At 36.1% G+C, this 14,884-nt stretch overlaps 1 protein-coding gene and 2 long non-coding RNA genes across 16 annotated transcripts in view; 2 read left to right on the top strand and 1 right to left on the bottom strand.

The window, feature by feature from the left end:
- The window catches only part of syngap1b (synaptic Ras GTPase activating protein 1b), a 207,159-nt gene that overhangs the window by 71,094 nt on the left and 121,181 nt on the right, over positions 1 to 14,884 (bottom strand). The window lies entirely within an intron of this gene.
- Positions 856 to 5,692, top strand: LOC112136526. Its single transcript, XR_002917366.2, has 3 exons — positions 856 to 1,145; positions 3,890 to 4,065; positions 4,942 to 5,692. It is a non-coding gene; the product is annotated as an uncharacterized LOC112136526 (long non-coding RNA).
- LOC112136527 lies at positions 7,248 to 8,507 on the top strand. 2 transcript variants are annotated; one of them, XR_002917367.2, is made up of 2 exons: positions 7,248 to 7,374; positions 7,719 to 8,507. It is a non-coding gene; the product is annotated as an uncharacterized LOC112136527 (long non-coding RNA). The 2 variants fall into 2 exon arrangements; XR_002917368.2 differs by having other exon boundaries at positions 7,329 to 7,459.

Raw genomic sequence — 14,884 nt, 5'->3', positions numbered from 1 at the left:
GCTTTTCATGTGGGGTTACATGAAAAATCACAGTTAAAAAAAACATGGAAAAAAAAGCAACAATTTTAAAATGTGTTTCTTTTTTTCCTAAAGAAAAACGTCAGACTTTTTGTGTAAAAAAAACCCACAAGATTCTTATAGGAAATTCACAGACTCATTTCATGTCATTTTACCTTCACTTTCTTTGACATGTTTTAAAAAATAATCATATCCACTTTAAGAAATTTGTACTTTTTTCCAGCTACATAAACGTTTTGCACTTTAAACCATCATTTTATGTGGAATTGGTTTCGAGCATTTTACGGTTTCATTTAAACTCCTGCAGTAACTTTTACATTTGACTTTTTTAGTGTTTTTTTAACACTCAAACTAAATGTTGGTTACAAAATCCTTTGAAATTAAGTATTTGCATTTTTTGTGTACTTTAGCTTTTGCACATTTTTATTATTTTGTTTACAACTCTACATTGTTTGTGTTTTCTAGATTTTTGTTGAAGTTTGTGTTTTAAATTAAAATGTTTGAGACTAGTTTATACTACATATATGTATATGTGTATGTATATATATATATATATATATATTCTTTTTATTTCTTTTTGGCATGTTTTGATGTTTTTTTGGGGTTTCTTAAGTAAAATTGAAGCTTTTACATATTTTAAAGCTTTTTTTCTTGAAATATACTCAGCAGTTTGTTAATTTCTTATTAGCATGGACCTTTTTCATCAGATATCACAGATATTTGAACATTTATCTTTTATTCTGCCATATTTATCATCATTTATCATCAGCTGAACCTATTTTGAGTCAGACTTTAACTCCTCCAGCAGAGTAAATCTTTTTTTTTTCGTCTAGGACATACAATTGTTTGCACTTTTATTTTGACATTTAAAATCCTACAAACTCTATAGATTTGGACAAAGAAATCCATACATTTGGTTCTGTAGGTTTGGGTTTGGAGGTATTCTTGAGAGGGAAAAGAGCTGCGCGTATCCATGCCAACACGGATCGCTCACATACGTTCTCCATTACTTACAATCAGACTCCGACTGAGTTCCACCAGAGTTACATAAATGTTGTACAGCTTGTTCAGAATTAGAAATAACGGAGTACATTACAGATGCTTCTCTGCAGGGATCGCTCTGACAGGTGAAGGAATTGTGCTGTTAATCTCTAATATTTATTGGTCGATTATTTGTCAAATACGTTTATGTTGATCAGTCAAATACTAAATACATCAATTAAGTTAAGGGTTTTTATTTGAAGAAAAGAAAAAGATTGACTCGGTTTGATTTTTAGTGCATATGCTGGAGAATTTAATCATTTTGGGATGTAAATGTTGTCGGTTCAATTCCCCATATTCTATTGCTCAACACTTGTAGGAGTTTCCTGCTATGATTTTGTTTTTGAAGTTAAGATTTATGCCATAAAGAAGCATTTAAATTGAAAAAACAGCTTTTCAGCAGTCACACAGTTTTTCTTCTTCAATTTAATACATTTATTTTTCTATTATTACATTTCTTTTACTCTTTTTAAGACTGAGTCAACATGTAAACCATTCTATCCTTTCGTACTAAAGTTTTCTTAACTGCTCATATTTTTCTGTTCATAGTTCTTTAAGCTTTTTAGACTTAATTTTTAATGGGACATTTGGAGGAAAACTTCAAACTCCTTTAAAGTTTTAAATAACAAACTTATAAAAAAACATTTTTGGTTGTTTTGCTACTTTTTCTGGATTTTGGTTTAGCACAATTTAGTTCCCACAAAATAAGTTATTATTTCTTGAGTAATCTGATTTATTTTTCCTCCAAAGATGCAAACTTGCATCATTTTTTAGCTTTTTTTCAAACATTTTCAACAGTCTTGAACTTTCTCCGCTTGCTTGGTTTCTAGAATTTATCTCTTTAATCAGTTTTGACTCATATTTTTGTTTTTACTCGCCCCACATGTTTTGTTATCAGCTGTAATGTCAAACTTTTTGCCTTTTTTTCAATTTTTTTAATGTTATTTATGTGTTCTTACTTATTCTTATTCTGTTTCCAGCTCAAAGATTTGGTATTTTAACACCAACATGAAAGCATGAACATATTTAGGAGTTTTTATTATGACCACACAGAACTGACGACTTTTAAAGTCCCACTGATCTATTTTCAAAGCGTTCCTGATGGTCTTTTAATTACAATGATGCTGTTTTTAGCCAATATTTTAAACAAATCTGTGGTTTTCTGGGACATAGTTTCTGTAGAGTGGCAGGAGTTCATCAGAAATTAGTTAACCCCGCCCCCTTCCCCTTTCCTGAAAGCTTGGAGGAGGGAGTGGGTGGCCCGCCCAGCACATTTTCACGTCTCAAATAAGCAATTTTCAAACATTTTTTTAATTTGCTGCTAAATTTGTAATGATTTGAATAATAAAAAAATAATAGAAACATAATTTTGAGCTGAATTTCCCCAATATCTGTCCTCCATCACCAGAAAAATGCTGTAAGAAGACGTTAAAAACACACCTTCCATCAGAGAGAGTCACTCACTCCACCCTTAAAACAAAATCCCTTTTCTGTTCAACATTAGACACGCCCACTTGTCTTTGTGTTCTGCTGATGCAAGGTGGTAAAATCTGGAGCCACCATCGTCTGAATGACGAGGAGATCTGTCTCCGCTTCAGGAGGCCGCTCACCTTTCAGCACGTCGGTATTTTAAACATTCTAAAACAAAAAAGGAAAACGGCTCCAGAGCCATTCAGATCCCTCCATCACCCTTTAATGAGGTAAAGAAGTCCTCCAGGATCCTCTTCCATCTGCATCAACCAAACAAAAGACGACAAGAACAAGCAGAACGGGAATCGTGTTCCCAGAAACCCTCGGGGTGATCCGACAGAATCTTCACAGTCATCTGACAGTCATCGAGCCCGAAGGTTTTTATCCGTTTGTGTTCTTGAAGCCGTCACTTATTCCTCATGAATACTGAAATTCAGGTTCTTCCACCTTCTTACTGCCGCTTTGGATCCCTTAAAAATGACAAGAGGAGCACCATGTGACCAGAGGAGGGCGGAGCCTCCACGAACTCCAATCAAAGAGCTTCATTCTTAAGTACAAAATATTCATCTGAACAACTACTGTAGAAGTAAAAATGATGGACGCTTTATTTCAAAGTCTTGTTTTTTTCTGTTTTCAAAATAAAATTAAGAATTATTTAAAGAAAAAAGTAACATCCTTTATTTACAATATGAGGTAAAAGAATTTTCTGATGTAAAATGATATTAATATCCAACATGTTAATGTTTTTCAGACATTTAGTGAGGATCAATCGTTAATATCTAATATTTAAACGTTTGCTCTCTGTTGTTAAATATTTTCTATTAAATAATTTCATTTTTTTCAGTTTTCAGTGTCTGTAAACGCTGACACCCACATTTTATGCAAACACATGCAGATTATTGTACATCTTTAGAATAAAATAGAATAAATACTAAGGAAAAATTACCAAAAAGAAGCTGAGTTTAACATATTCGATTAAAATAGTTTTATTTAAAAGTGTTATATGTGTTTTTTCTGTTTTAAAATAAAAGTTAGAACTATTTTTTTTATTTCACCTAAAATCTGCTATAGTAAAAAAAAAAGTAAAAAATAGTGTGCTATGAAACTACTCTAGAATAATTACAAAAAGTTACTCAAGTACTTGTAAGTATTTACTACCCACGTCTGACCTGGAAATACCTTTACATGAACATAAATATTTCAGTCTCTATTCCATCATTTACAGCTTATATGAAAGTTTCTGCTTCAGTAAAATTTAAAATAAGAGAAATGATGTGAGAAAACACTAAGAATCTCCATTCATGAAATAAAAAATAAAAGTTCTTGAACTCAGGGCTGAAAACATCTTCTCTGCTTTCAGAGCGTCTCTGGATCGACTCCACTGACTCTTCCCAAACTCCGGATCTGGATTCTCAATCAGACGAGGTTTCAATGAACGTGATGCCAAAGAAAATGAACTTTTCCCTCAGAGAGAGTTAGAAAACTCAACAGAAACCAGAGCGAACATCTCCAGGGCGTTTCTAAATGATCTCACTGGTGAGATCAGGCCATTGTCCGGCATGGAGGTGGAGGGATGGTGATCTGGCTAGTTTGGGATTCCTGAGTCTGAACAGCTTCTTGTTCTTTCAGTATAATAACAGGCATGATCATTTGTTTTCTTATATTCTAAAGATTTCAGTCTTTTTTTATGTTGTTTTATTGATATGACTCAGAAAAACTGAAGCAGGAGGACACGTTTTTCATTTTGTCGGGGTAAAAATTGGAACGGAAAAATAGTTTAAATAAACTTTTATTTTAGAAAATGTTTATAAAGAAGAAACTTCCGGAATCTGTTGTGTTGTACTGCCTTTTTTCTATTTAAGCTTTGATAAAGGGGCAAAAACAAAATAAGAATGACATTTTTCTCACTCCTCCCTTCCCGTGGATTTGAGTTGAATTATGATTTGGACAATTTCTGATTGTGACATGATAATTATACAGGTGAGAAGAGGAAAAATGAAAAGTTACAGTCTTTGTTTAACCTTTATTTTACCATGAACTCCCATTGAGATTGAATCTCTTTTTGAAGGGAGACCTCTCATACTGTGTTGTATTGTTTAGATTTATTTATTGTGAATTTTCAAAGTTTCTGGAAAAATACGTAAAGGAATAGGCTTAAATAAGCATTTACTTCTGCCTTTTCAAACATGCATTTATTGAATGTGGTTCGTGTTTTTTCTTTTATAAAATATGATTGCACTGATTTTTTAGTTTTTTAGTCTTTTTTTGTGTTTTAAATGTTTCAAATCAAATCAAACACGTTAACGTGAAATAAACAGGACGTCCGTCTCATTGCTTCTTTAAATCCCGTGATCGAGATGCCCTCATAATCTCAGGAAAGTTGTCCTTAAACGCCTCGCGTCCCACTTTCAGGGTTTGAGGAGTTTCCTTCTGAATTGGGAGCAAACCTGAAACAGCATTTATCAAAGTCACAAACCGCCTCCCAGCTGCACCTGACGGCGTGCTCGTCTCCACGCCGGACCTCGCCGCTGCGTCTCACGGGTTCCCACAGCTGGAGCCCTTCATCACATGAACGGTTTCCGTTCTGATTTCAGTCACTTTGTCCTGACAGGTTTCACTTTGGGAGCATCGTCGTGTTCGGAGCATCAGGTGTTCCACAAAGATCCGGGATAATTGTCTCCACATGTGCTCCTGTTTGGACCTCATCAGTCTTTGTGACGTTAACGTCTTCTGATTAATTGATGACACTCAACTGAATCCACCGATTAAGGGTGGAAGTGTGTGGACGCGTGGATGATGGTTGTGTGTTGCTCCGTTCTCAGAGCGCTTCCAGCTGATGTCTCCAGTGAGAACGTGCGTCTTTCCTTCCCCTCTTGTCCATCTGCAGTTGTTCTTCTCTCATCAACGCTCAGCTGGAATCTCAAAGAATCAAATGTTTCTGTGTAAAACATCTCCGTCTGACAGCAACTTTAGAAACCAACTGGATTCCTTTAAAGTGCAGCAGCTCGGACTTTTCCCGCTTTGGGAAGATAAATGTCAGAATCCGTCCGACTCCGGATTATTCCTCAGATCCGCTTGTTTCCCTAAACCCACGATAAATCCACGGTTACTGGCCTCCAGAACGCACCTTAACCCTTTAATGTCAGACAGAGATTCTGTAAAACGTTCCTCCTAAATTCTCTTTTTCTATCCTTCACTTTGAATCATACATTTTCTCTAAAAAACTTTACAATACTTTAACAATAAAGGGTAGATTATTATTATAAACTAGAAGAACTATTTTTATTTATACTGTTTTTATTCTATATGTGTATTTTTACTGTTTCTGCATGTTTGCACTGGGGTCTAAATTTTATCTTAAAGATTTGGGTTTCTACCATAAAATAAATGAGAGCTGCCACAAACAATTATTTTAATGGTTGATTAATCACTGATTATTTTTCCAATTTTTCAATTGGATGTAAAACACACATCTTAACCATCATTAGCTTTAAGCTTGAAGTGTTTAAGCTAAAAATAAGGATGATAGTTTATTAAACCTTTATGAATCGTGCAGCTTCTTTCCTTCTTGGCGTTAAAACAAGACTAAATAAAATGAGGTCGACATCTGAATCAAATTACTATTTTTCATTAAAGATAAAGTTTTGGTCTCACCGACTAAAATATAACAAATTACATTTTTGAGCGCTCACAGCTTCACTAAACTCTGACTCTAGAATTCCAAACTGTACGATGCGTTTCTACATGTCTGCAGAAAGATTTGATCTCTTTTCAGAGCAGATGTTCCTTCATCAGAGACGTTTCACTCTGATGGGGTAAAGGTTGTAGGGATGTGCAGAAAACATTTAGCGATAAATTTGCACTAATGTTAGCTTAGCTTACCTACACTGTAAACCCGAATGTTCAAAGTAATTAAATATAATGAGTAACTAATACTCAAAGTTTCCAAAAAAGCTCTATTAACTTAATCGTATGAAGTTTGTGTAACACATTCCCTCTTTTTGAGTACGTGTAACTAACAATTTTTAATTAAAAATAAAATATGTTTAAGTTAAGTAAATTAAACCTAAAAACATAATTAATGTATAATTTTTTGAATTAAGTAATCATGTTCTGTATTTCCTATTTCTGTTTTTCTAATAGGTTGGTTAAAGAATTTGTTGCCCCGCATACTCGCAGATTTTGTCCTCAAGTGTTAGTCATTAATTTTTTTTATAAATAAATACATTAATTAATTAATTAATGATTATAAAAACAAAAAAAAAGAAAACACAAAAAAAACGAAAAATTGTTAGCAATTAATCTAAATGTTATTTCATATTATTGTTATTGTTTTTGAAGAAAAACGTCGAAGAAGGAAAAAAAAACTGGTAAAACCAATTTTGTTTGGTTTTCGTATATTTTCTTTTATTTTGAAAAGCTACGCAGTCTCTGGCTGACGGTCAAAATTCAATTCGTTTTGCATTCTGTCAGACGCTCATCAGGGCGGGGCCTTCCACCTCCCAACATTTGCTAAATCCCGCCCCCACTTCTTTACTCAACTAACCAATGGAGTTGTTTGGTGTCGGAGGTTAGAGGAGAGAATGCTAGCTTCTATCTTATCTTATCTTATCTTCTATCTTCTTATCTTATCTTATCTTCTATCTTATCTATCTTTCTATCTTCTATCTTCTATCTAGCTTTATCTTCTATCTGGCTCTTTCCAGACTCCATACTATCTGCTAAAGAGTTAGCTTCTGTCTGGAGAACTTGCAGTTCAACCGCTGTGTGACAGCACTAAAAGAGATTTTGGAGTGAATCTTTAGGGCTGCAGTGAACTTCAGACAGCAGCGGTCCGCAACCCAGGTGATTGGAAGCAGCCTCAGTCAGCTCTGCAGGGGGGTGGGGGTGGGGATTGGAGAGGGAGTTTTGCTGGAGCTAGAACTCAGACGTATGTACACATACCCACACAAAACAAGCAGACACGACCAGGGGTCGTAACATACTTTATCAGCTTAATATGTCTATTTCACTGCATTTAGATTCTGTGGTAAATTGATTGATTTGTGTGTAGAGCAGGTGTTTTTTTGTTAATCACTGTAAAGTTACTGGATTTTTACAGGATTCTCTTAAATTAGGATATACTCTATTTTCTGTCTTCTCGATTATGATTGGCTTCCCTTTTTTTTTCTTTTTTTATATTAATTCAGGTCGAGTTTGATGAGCCGGAGCTTGATGGTGTCGCAGTGGGGCTTCTTACTGTCATCAATGACCATGACTCAAGTCCAGTGCACTACGAGCCTGTAAAAATCTCTGTTGTGATGGAAAGTGATGAAGTGGTCAGCCTCCCCAGATTCAGTGATGCCTTCGTGGTAATGTTTGGACTCATCTATGCAATGCACCTTAAATATCCTAAACCACTGACCAACACGTTTGAATTCACTCAAAAGATTTTACTTGGTCTAGAAGCTGGTAAACTACCACCCAGGTTGCAGACCCTTAAAAATGACTTGATGATACATTACTAAAACTAAGTAGAAAAAAGAGAAGAATATTACACCACATTGCATTTTAATGCAAAAGTAAAGCAGATGTTTGGCTTATTATTTTTCTTTTAAAAATTTTTTGTTACACGGTTTTGGTGCCGTTTTGAATGTGGAAAAGGCAAAAAGTTAAGTTGAAGAAAAGTTCTCAGTTGTAATTTCTTCATCACTACTTATTGACTACAATTGAAAAATAAATAAAAACATTTCTTTTCTTTTGTATTGATTTAAAATTTATCAAATGTAATTTTTTGTTTATCATTGCACAGAAGGGAGTGAGCCAATAAGTTAGACGGATTGTGATGTATTTAAGTTACGGTTACTCGTTTTTTTTTAGGCAATCATTTGCCTTACAAAATTTGAGTTTTGAATTTTGTGTTTTTGAGTTTACGGACTCAAAAAAACTGATTACTCCTGTACTTGACAGAAACCAATAAAATTAAGTTCTATTCAAATAAAAATTGTGGTGTTGTGTATTTATTTTTTTTAAGTCATGCAAACTTATTACTGACGCTTTAGAAACTAGAAATTATTGAGTCATAGCGACTGACAGTAAAGTTGTCTTGACAAAAGAAATTAGGTTATATTTACTGTAACTTTTTGAGTTGTAACAAATTAACACTTTTAATTTAACAGTTATCAAAGAATACAAGTAGCATAAAATTCAGTTTTTTAAGTTATGGAAAAATCTGACTTTTAAGTTTATCAACTTAAAATAATTGTGGCAAATGATTGCCTAAAAAATTTTAAGTAGTGGTAACTTATTCGGGTTTACAGTGTAGATGACGATCCCTCTTCATTAAGGATTTTCATGAATTGGTAAAAAACTGATTCAAACTCGTTAACATGTTCATTGATGAAGACAATCAAAAAAACGGTTTATCTCAGCCTGTGTCTGAATTTAGAAAAATGCAGAGCAGATGACAGTTTTCATGCAGGCTCGCTGTGAGTGAGTGTGTGCATTTGTGTGTTGTTCATCTGCAGTGTTTCACATTGGTCAGTCCCTCCAGGATTTCACAATGTTGCGATTGCAACTGTTAACACAAATTCAAGCAAAGCCCAGATTTGCTCCTCACCCTAAAACTTTACCTTTTCATGCAACTTTGACCGATCTACTGCGACAACAGTCATGACGACTCAGCTGCTCGACTGTTTCCCTTCTGACTTCTTCCTGGGAGTCGCGCTCTTTTTTATTAACTCTTTAGCTCCCTCTGTCTTTTTTCTCTGCAAAGTGCGTGTGCGCTGAGTGCGAGCGCAGGTGTGTGTGCGCAGTGGATTGGGCGTGGCTGTGGAGCGGTCCGTCAGACTTGAAGTACCACATGAACGGAGTATGAAAAGATTTTTGATAATGTCGACTAATCGACTATTAAAATTGTCGACGACTAATTTAATAGTCGATTAGTCGTTATTTTATATTATGTGGAGTCAGAGTGTAGTAAAGTTGAACGTTATAATGACATTCTGCTAGCTTTATGGACTATTTTGGAATTTATTAAGGTTTTTCAGGCTATTTTGGAGTTTAGCTAATATTTCAGCTACATGCTAGCTATTTTGGCTAATTTAGGCTTTTTTCAGTTTTTTAGGCTAATTTCGCATTTAACTAATATTTTAGCTGGCAATTAATTTCAGCATCTTCAATGGCTAAATTCCGCTTGTAGCATTCACACTAGCAGTTTTTATTTAGTTTAAAGCTAATGATGGTTTAAATGTGTGTTTTACATCCACTTTGTGAATGACCTGATTAGTCGACTAATCAGAAAAAATAATCGGTGATTAGTCGACTATTAAAATAATTGTTTGTGGCAGCACTAGTTTGTATTAAATATTTCTGTTAGTAGGAAAACAGACAGTTTGATGTAAGGGGCAAAAAGAAAACATATTTAATTTATTGTGTTGAAAAAAAAATTGGAAAAAATCGAAATCGTGACTTTCAAACTGTGAATCGAACGGTGGCTTGACTGAATCGCTACATCTCTACTCTTCAGCGTTATCATTCTCAGTCACAACGTTCTTCTTCTTCAGGAGTTCATGCATCACTGTAGAACGTTCTGCATGGTATCCAAGTCTTCCTCGTACTTCCTGTGACATCACTTCTGACCCGGATTAGCACTACTGTGCATGTGCGTCACAGACAATAGACGCAGCATTAGAAAGCACACACCGCCCTTTTAAGATAAAAAAGACTAATCTCCTATTAAATGAGTTGTTGAGTATTTTAGTGGTCAATCTAGTTCAGGGGTCTGCAACCTGAGGCTCTGGAGCCACATGTGGCTCTTTTACCCCTCCATTGTGGCTCTTTGGCTTTGAGGAAAGTGCTAACAACCTCAGTAAATATTAAATGAGTTAGTTGAGTTTAGAACATTCTAATATTTGCTGCAGGATCTAGAAAATGTCACGTTTGACTCGGTTTTTTGCTGCAGCAGGAAGATCGTATTTGGCACAGAGTATTTTATTTTGAAAGGAACTTGTATTTGCTGCTGTCAAAAGTAAAGACGTTAAAGTTGTTATATATAGGAAAATATCACACTTTTTAAAATTAATTTATTGTAAATATTTGAAAGCTCCATTTTCTAAAAGAATAGCTAAATGGCCACGTAAAAAAGAAGGGTATTTTCTAAAAAATGAAGTAGGATTTGGTGGCTCTCGCTGGGTTCTGGTCTGTCAGAAACTGGACCAAATGGTTCTTTTAGTGTTAAAGGTTGCAGACCCCTGATCTAGTTTAATTATGGTGTCAGCCCTACAATAAAAAGATCTTTAATCTTGAAAAATCCAATAAAATCGAGTAAGATTCGTCTTTTTTCGTGAAGGACGGATTTGATATTTGTCACATATTAAGCTTTACATTAGTTTGTGGTAAAAATATGTTGTTTTTTTTAACATCTGTCCTGCATTATACATGACGGGATAAAAGCATGTGAAGAAGCAGATTTTCATTCCAGAGAACGACGCTCTTCAGCTCCAACCACGAAACATGAAGCAGCATTCCCGCCTCGCTCCTGATGTGCTCAGCGAGGTGAGCGGTGGGCAGCAGCGCCGACTCTCCAGCACTAAAGCCCATCCTCTGGTTCTGCAAAGATTCTGGGCGAACTGGGCCGGCGCTGAGAAGAGATCACCCAAAAAAGGATGGTCTCGTCCAAACCCTCCCACCTAAATCAATCCCGGCCTCTCATCCTTCCCAACAACAGCATCATTCAAGAACAACAAAAAGAAGTCTCATCAGGTCTTTTTGAGACCTTTCTTTCTCTCCTTCTGAGTCTTTTTTTATCCCCGTGTTTTGTTGCCATGGTAACCTTCTTTTTTTTCCACCTAAAGTACCTTACTTTTTATTTTCAGACATACACTGAGCCCAGAAGGTGTTGAGACTTCATACTGGCCATGACACGCACACACATGCTCAGAGAGAGACGCTCAGCACCGATTTCTATCAGATATGATTTAAAGCAGCACAAACGTCTGCTGCACCTTTACTTAAAACTCTTATGTAAGTGTTGATCACTGAGGATGTATGAGCTTCGGGGGGGCTGTGACTCAGACCTGCAGGCCTGACTCTGCTGTTTTGATCCTCATGAGCTCCACGCCGAAACAAAAGGGGGAAAGTGTGTCACCGTTATTGTGGAGTAAGTTTTCACCTCCTCTCACCCCGAATGTGGAGGGAAATCTGCTGCGCAGGAGAAACGCAGCAGGAACTCAGAAGAAAGACAGATTTAAAAGGTAAACTCTAATATTTCTGTTTCAGACGGTTCAGAAATCCCAGAGTGACTGTAGGACGTCCACACATGGCGGTCTGATTTCCTACTCTCTAACAGTCAGACTTGTGATTTGAACAGCTCTAACGGGCGCCTTGTTTAGTGTGACCAAAAATGAAAAGATGCTAAATCAAGTCAAAACATCTGCGCTTGACCTACTTTACCTTCTGACATGTTGGTTTAGTGTTGACCAAAGGAACAAATGTCCATGTCGCTCTAAACACCGAACCAACACTCGCTTTTTGACGTGTCTCCTAAAGCGTTTACACGATCCCCGTGAATCAGCTGATTCTGTCACGAATAAAAACTAATCGGTAACTCATAACTCATGTAAAGTGTTGCATTACGGCACAAAGCTGCTTTTCCTCATGACAGAATCAGCTGATCTGTGTTAACTACGTGAACGGTTGAAGAGTTACAGTCGTCTAAGGAATGCTACACGGTTAAAAACACAGTTTAGATCAAATAAACAAAATTGTAAGCGGGTTTGGGATCAAAGAAGTTTGCTTCTTCCCACTTCAACCAAACAATCAAACTCAGTTAATAATTACTATATTTAATTAATGAAACTTGATATAACTCAGTCTTTATTTTTGTTTTTTTTTTAATCAATGCATTTTATTATTTCTGTAATAATTTTGAAAAATATGAGTGATTTTTTGTCTTAAATTGTCCACAATCTGTGCTTAAAATAAAGTAAATTAATCAATAAATCAATTTTCATTTTATATTTTTTAATCAAACAAAGCATCTCTGAGATAAATGAACCATTCTTACTCCACGATGGTATTTGACACAAAATCCTGTGTTTTGTGTAAAATTGGACTAATAAAATTGTTCACCTCTTGTACTAAAAACCATTTAAAATAATCTGTTTCCTAAAGAAAGTGCAAGAAAACCAAAAAGGATGAGAACATTTCAAAAAGTGCTAAATAATGCATTGGTTGTGAAAAAAGAACAATTTATTTTTGTGTAGATTTTTCTTTGGTGTGAATGTGTGTGAATGACTCCCTCTTCACCCCCAGGGCTCCTTTAAAGAAGACATTTTTAATGTAAATAGGACTTCTTTGGTAAAATAAAGATAAAAAAAAATAAATAAAAATGTTATTTCTAATGCAAATTCTCACAGCAAGCTAAAAAAGGGCAAATAAAATTCAAAACTTTGTGATCCGACTTATTTACAATAAATAAATGTTCGTTAACTTAAAGTTCCACTCCAACTACATTTATTATTATTATTATTATTATTATTATTATTATTATTCAGTTTTAGCCAAAAATCTAAAAGCACATTGTATAAAATATATGATCTGGCTTTGTGAAGTGTGTAATTCGAGTATGGTTGAGAACATTTTCTACTTATTTTAATGATTATTGATGAGTTTCTGCAGTTATTAGTGTTTTACTCCGTATTTTCAGTAAAAGCTCCACTAGGGATAGGCGAATTCGCCAGGTCTATAAACACTGATACAAGCATCAGATTGTTTTAATGCAATGATTTATGTTCTTTTTTATTTATCCAAATCAAATGAACAAAAATCAAAAAAATCTAAACGTGTTGTGTGATTGCTAACATGTTTTCTGTTGGGGTTTATTATAAATCCACCTCAGGATTGTGGGAAGGACTGTTGACACAGAAGTTAGCCTCGGCTAATTTCCCATCATTCCTTTGTTTACACTCTCTCCCGCTAACCTATAGCACCTCACAAAGAAAAGCTAACATTAGTGTCGCAAAAATATGATCCAGATTCCAGCTCAGGCGAGGAAAATGAAGACGTTCGTGGATCTATTTGTAGTGGATACGTTAGAATTGGAGCGGAGAAGTGAAGCTCTGGTGCAAAAGTTGAGCTTTTTTAAATCATATATTTTTGTTTCCTGATCCAGCATAATTTGAATAAAGAAATGCAGCTTTAATCCTAAAGGATTTTATATAAGTCCTCCATCATGAGAAAAATACTACAAGAAGATGTTAAAACACTATTTTCATTGGAATATGTCTTTAGAAAGGTCAGGCAGCTAAAAAATCAGAATACTGAGGATAATTTTACTAATTATTTTAGCAAATAGTGATGAATAAAATGTTTTGTGGTAACTAGCATTTAAAAAAGGAACCTAGAAAGCTTTAAATTAAAGTTTTGCTAAAATCTAAACCTTTTTTCTGGTCAACGGCTGCAGCTCGGAGATTTTAGAGGCAGTTTGTTGTCAAAAATAAGAATCTGAACTGTGCAGGTAATTGAATCACCGAGCCACCATTAGATCACCGTCTCCACCAGAACCACACAATCCTCCATCCGGCACACAAAGCCAGCGCATGTGTTCCCGTGTCGCTGCGAGCGGCCCCCTTTTTGTGTTCACGTGTGCGAGCTCAGAGATGTGCTGGGCAACATGTGAAACGCTGTTCATTGTGAATGTAAATCTGATGTCAGGCTGAAAGCTGAAGAGGGAACGTGTGGGCGGCAATCGCTTCCAGCTAAGACCCTCTGAGAGAGACAGAGTTAAAAGAGTGGGAGGCAGGGATGTAGACACACATGAGTAAGAGGTTGGTTAAAAAAAAAGGAAGAAATGGCGTGGAGGGAGGGAGGGGGAGGGGGGTGAGTGTGCGTGTAGGAGTAGCAGGGACGGCGCGAGAGCAAAAGTATAAGGAGCAAAGACGGGATGACAGCTGAACAGAGGAAAGAGGAAGGGAGAGAAGAGGAGGAAAATGCATGTGGGGGAGTGGTAATGAGAGTGGGAGGGAGCGCTGAGGAAGGGGGGAGACGAGAGCTGGAGATGGAGGCTGGAGAGGGAGTGGGTGTCTTAATAGCACTGGAGCGCTCAGGGCTTTTTGTGTGTTTGCCTTTGTTATTACAGACTCCGGTTTGTTCCGTGTTTGCTTTTGATCCGTGAACTGCCACTACAAAAGCTGAAAGTCGCAGTCACTTCTGGGGTCCCGGGTAACGGGGAAATGGGGGTAATTAGCACACGGAGGACAAGTTGGAGACGGTTTTCCTGCATCGGGACCCACAATCTCACAGGTCCTTTCCCTCACGCTGAAGCATCTCTGATAAACCGTTTTACCGGAGTTTGTTTCCATGAATCACATTTGAG

This window comes from Oryzias melastigma, linkage group LG16, assembly GCF_002922805.2.
Source record: "Oryzias melastigma strain HK-1 linkage group LG16, ASM292280v2, whole genome shotgun sequence".
Taxonomy (NCBI): Eukaryota; Metazoa; Chordata; class Actinopteri; order Beloniformes; family Adrianichthyidae; genus Oryzias; species Oryzias melastigma.
Note: the sequence above shows the minus strand (reverse complement) of the source record. Positions and strands in the feature narration are given on the sequence as shown.